Genomic DNA, 5,325 nt, shown 5'->3' with positions numbered 1-5,325 from the left:
CATAGGAAGTCTCTTCCTCAAATATTGTCAAGTGAATATCTGGAATTAAGAAGGAAGATTAGAGTCTCATATGAGGAAGCTTGGTCCTTCCTCCAGCACGAAGGGGTTGGTGGTGGATGTTCCTCTTAATTGAGGCTGTAAAGCATTCAAAAGGAAAGGCCAGCAGAAAGGCCGACTTCACTTCTGTTGCTATTTTTACAGAGTAAATGAGGTAGGCAGGAAAGGCAGGCAGCAGAACACCTTTAAGATTTTAAGTTAAAAACCGGATTCAACTTGAAAAAAAAAAACATTATGAAAAAGAAAATTCACTGTTGGGGAGATAGGAAAGTAGGGGGTGGATCTGAGAGGCATTCAGGGATGTAAACGTGATCAAACACGTTTGACTGAAATTCCCAAGGAATTAATAATATTTTCTTAAAGGATTTTAAGCCGGGAGAAAGTATAGAAGCAATCACGTTTAATATGTTTTAGATACAGAATGTGTTCATTTTACCAGTAGCTATTCTATTGTGTCTTAGCCTATTATCTCAAAGGCAGGATATTGGCTTGGGACATCTGACAATGTCCCCTGGAAAAAAAACATGTGTTGTCTTATTTGATCCAGGGACAGGGTATGAATGAATCTAGAAATTTTTAACTTCAGTATCGATGCACTTAACACAAGTTAAATGGAATTTTGGCCAGAAACAAATTGACAGACAGACAGACAGACAGAAAAGAAACAACATCAATAACAAAAGCAGAAAGAAAAAAAAAAACGAAGTACTACTGTATAGTCCACATTTTTAAAGATAGTCTGGGAAACTCACAATGCGTCAGAATGGATGCGAACAACCAGATATGTCAGGGCTACAGGGACAGAAATTGCTCACATTTTAGCAACCTAAGGAGCTTTCTTCCAGTTTAAGGACCTTCACTAAGGCCGAACCAAAAGTTTTTACTTTGACACAGAAAAATTTTAGGGCTAGTTGTATAATAATTGTATTTTAATATAGGCTTAAGCATTAGGGTTAAGAGGAAATTAGGGTTTCAAGGAGAAATAAGACATACTCGAGTGTGGTGACTTTTCTTTTCTTTTTTATAGGAATGTAGCTTTTAAAGGGGGGAACTCTAAATGTAAAATGGCATCGCTCTCCTTTCCCTCTATTTTCATCCTAAAACAGTTTTATGTGATCCTGAGGTTTATTCTGTTAGAACATGAAGAGGAATGTTCAGAGAGAAAAGTAGGAGTTTATGTAAAATGTATTTCTAGTTTTCATATAGTCTCTAAATATTAACATTTACCCCTTTAACATTTTAAACTTGCAGGTAGTTTTTAGAGCTCCTACTAATTTTTGTTAATTACCAGTCTCGCTGCTTTTGGTTACTTTGAAGTTTAATTTAAATATTTGTGTATGTATGATTTTCCTATCCAGTACTTTTAGTTAAGCGCATAAAACTACCCAATGTAGAGATAGTAGATCCACCATTGAGTCAAATGCAGGGCCAACATACTTCAACTCAGTTTTTCCTTTTAAAAAATGTCTTCTAGCTCTCAGGAAGCAGAGGCAGGTTGGATCTGTAAGTTTGCAGCCTGCTTGGTGCACAGATAAAGTTCCAGGATAGCCAGGAATCCGTGTCTCCAAAAACCAAAAAACCAAAAACCAAACTCCAAAACTCAAAACCAAAAACCAAAACTAAACACAAACAAGTAAAGCAAAACAAAAACAAAGAAGCAAAACATCAAAAAACAAAACCATCTAGACTTAATTAATACACCTTTCATATATGCAACCCGTTGTGAGAAATCTAGCTCTCTTCAATCCTGTTCTTGCCTTCTTAAATCCAATATGGAGGACACAGGGAGGAACAGGTGGAACATTAGTGGTTTAATGAACTGAAATGTCAGAAACAATGTCCTTAGAGATCTGAAAGCCAGCCCAAAACAAAATCCAGAGTCGATGAATACCAGCAGTCGTTTAAGGCTAGCAAACTGTTATTTTAAACCAGATACATTGAAAAACAAACCAAAAATGAAAATATAACAGTATCCTAAACAGCTACCTCAGAACAGACCACAAAGGAACCTTAACCCAAACCCAGGGAAGGCCAAGTCTCAGAAAGAACAAAAATTTGCCCACCGGTGATGGCACCTTCATGAAATTGTTATAGGAACAAATCAAAAAGAGTCACTAAGCAAGACCACGCTTCAGATATGCCTGTGACATCAGCAGGTGAGAAGATGGCCGCTAAGCAGAAAGAGCCCCAGGGCGTGGTTCAGATGCGAGTCTGGTAACACTGCTAGCCTTTGGATTGGTGGAAGATAGTGTTCCGTCAAGTCAGCACCCGGCAAAGGGCTTCGCCCGTTTCCTCATAGCGATAGTAGGTCAGACACAAAGGTGAGCAAAGGTGGCTAAAGATTAACCTGGGGTAGATTACAATTAGGCTCTGATCTCCGGCTGTTGTAAAATCACCAGTGAGTCTATCAGCTACAGGCAGAAGCTTCAGTCAACGTACTGGGAGGGGGTGAGGGCGGAAGGTTGTTTTGTTTTTTTGGTTTTTTCTTTGGTTGGTTGGTTAGCTTTGGTTTTGATTTTCCTTTGTTTATTTGTTTGGTTTGGCGTGGCTTGGTTTGGGCTTTTCAGGAACTTTCTTCATACCTGTTTGCTTAGTCACTCCTTGGCCCTCAGGTCATCCTTCTCCGACCACCTTTTTGCAATCAAGACATTTGTGGTTCGTGTTTTTATTCTTTTCCTGGTTTATTTGGTACCGGTTAAATGTGGATGATGTACTTTTAAATATTATTATCTGCCTAACTTGCTAGAATGTAAGTTTCTAGGAGGTGACATGGTTCTTTTCTTTTCACTCTGACTTACACTCAATATTTTAGAGTAAGTTTTAGAATAGGATCTCAGTACATCTTTGTATTTGTTACTAGATGAAAAAATGATGCTCTTATCGTTTTCTGTGACCCCAATGTTAAGAAATAATATTATACCCGGAAACCGGGAAGGGGAATAATAATCGAAATGTAAATAAGAAATACTCAAGTTAATAAAGATAAAAAAGAAATAATATTATAGAAAAGTTTATGTCTGCATGATTTTTAAGTTTATTAAACATGATATCATTATTCATTTCTAAAAAATTGTGTACAATGAGTGTTTCTGAAGCAATTAGCAGCTAGAGTGTTTGCACTAGTGTACACCATGCAGCACAAAGCCTGTTAATCAAGAATTTGAATATTTCTCCCTCTTTTAATTCTTCATAACAAATGTTACTTATCTGGCATTCTTGCTAGGAACACGTTTATGTGTAATATGTGGAAACAAGCAGAAAGCAAGCTTGCTTACACTACCTCACATGAATTCTAGGAGAAACTCAATAAAAACCATGAGAGAGAGAGAGAGAGCAATGGACATAGAGTTCACACTTGTTTAGTTTTATCCTCCCAAAGTGTTTTTAAAGAAATGTTTTAAAAACGCCCCTCACTTATGGCAAAGATAAGGAAAGTGTGGCCTTTGATTGTCCAGCACTCCCCCCACTGTGAAATATGTTAGCTTACTTTAGTGCCAGTAAATACAAACCATTTTTTAAAAGAATTCTCAATGTATTAAAATGCAATCATAGAAAATATTTTAATAGAACTTTCATACCCACAGCAATGCTTAACTCCTATTGTCCAATGTGTAGCTTCTCTAGTAGTACCCTTTAGATAGATGGCATTATCGTTGGCCATATTTGGTTTTTAGTTTAGTTCAGCGCTTAAGAACAAGAAAATCAAGGTGACTGCTGCTTCCTTCCCTTGTCTGAGATTTATAATCATGAATTTTGCATAACTCACGGCTTTATTTGTATAAGAGATATTTCATAGTGGCTTAGGTAAAACCATCACTATGGTACTGGGGTTATATTTATGGAACACAGAAACATAGGCGAATTATAAAGAAAGAAGATGGGTTTCAGAAATAAGACAAAACCCAAGAACTTCTACTGAGATGTTGTGTGTGACACAGCCCCCTGTGGCTAATGTGCTGCATCCCTGAAGACATGATGATAAAAACAATTCTTATTTTTCTTAAAAGTATAGTTTATTATTGTAAAACGTATCTAATAAGCAAGATACATTTTTTATTTAGTTGTAAAGTGAAGTTAAGCTCAAGTTTAAAATAACTATGCATATGTTTTTGTCTAGACAAATGTTTGTCATTTATTGATAGTCTGGAAGTAGGATAGTTCATCTTATGGATCAGCGTCACAAAACTGGTAGGACATAATAGACCACTTGACTAGTTTCAAAAATATTTCTCTCCTAGGGGCCATGATTTCTTCCATTGAGAACCAATTTCCACATGGGCTCCATCTCTTGGACTTCTCCCTCCCCTTGCTTTTCTCTGCTATGCCTTTGCATCTTTTCTCTTGAGGGCACATGATGGAAGATGAGGAAAAGGAACAAGCATCTTCTTAACTGGAGTGTGGTCCTCTATCCCTATCCCTATGGGTGCTCTCCATTTCCTTACCTGATGGGCTTTGGCCTAACCTCAATGCTTAGACTATGAGGGATGAAGAAGGGTTTAGTGCTATCTGTTATCAATTTTCAACCACATTCTTGAGAATGAAGAAACAACTCATTCCTTTATGTTGACTTAAAAGAAGTCTGTGGTCATTTAATCCACCACAGACCAGAGGACGAGCGTGTATATTGGAAGCAGCACATCATTGTGTGATTATGGGTATTTGAATTCTGGACCAGCGGAGGATCCCTGCCTTCAGCAGCTCTCTGCTCCCGGGCCCCCTGGAGGGGAGTTCTCGCCGCCTGGTCGAGCGGGCACTCCTGAGGCAGCAGAGCGGAGGAGACCACCAACGCTGCCCACCCCTGCCCACATCCCTGGCCCAGGAGGAAACTGTATACAGCCTCTGGGTACCCGTAGAGGAGGGCCCAGGAGCAGCAGATCCACTGCGTCTGAGACACCGCACCTGAAGGGACCGACCGGATAAACAGTTCTCTGCACCCAAATCCCGTGGGAGGGAGAGCTAAACCTTCAGAGAGGCGGACACGCCTGGGAAACCAGAAGAGACTGCACGCTGCACACAGTACTGACCCCAGAGGAAAATAAAAGCTATCTGGAACCCTGGTGCACGGAACCTCCCGGAAGGGGCGGCGCAGATCTTCCTGGCTGCTGAGGCCGTGGAGAGCTCATAGGCAACACCCCGCCAGCAAACCTGAGCCTGGGGACCACAGGTAAGACAAACTTTTCTGCTACAAACGACTTGCCTGGTGAACTCAAGACACAGGCTCACAGGAACAGCTGAAGACCTGTAGAGAAGAAAAACTACGCACCCGAA

Source organism: Rattus rattus, chromosome 6, assembly GCF_011064425.1.
Source record: "Rattus rattus isolate New Zealand chromosome 6, Rrattus_CSIRO_v1, whole genome shotgun sequence".
In the NCBI taxonomy this organism is placed as follows: Eukaryota; Metazoa; Chordata; class Mammalia; order Rodentia; family Muridae; genus Rattus; species Rattus rattus.
The sequence above is the reverse complement of the archived record's forward strand: the minus strand, read 5'-3'. Positions refer to the sequence as shown.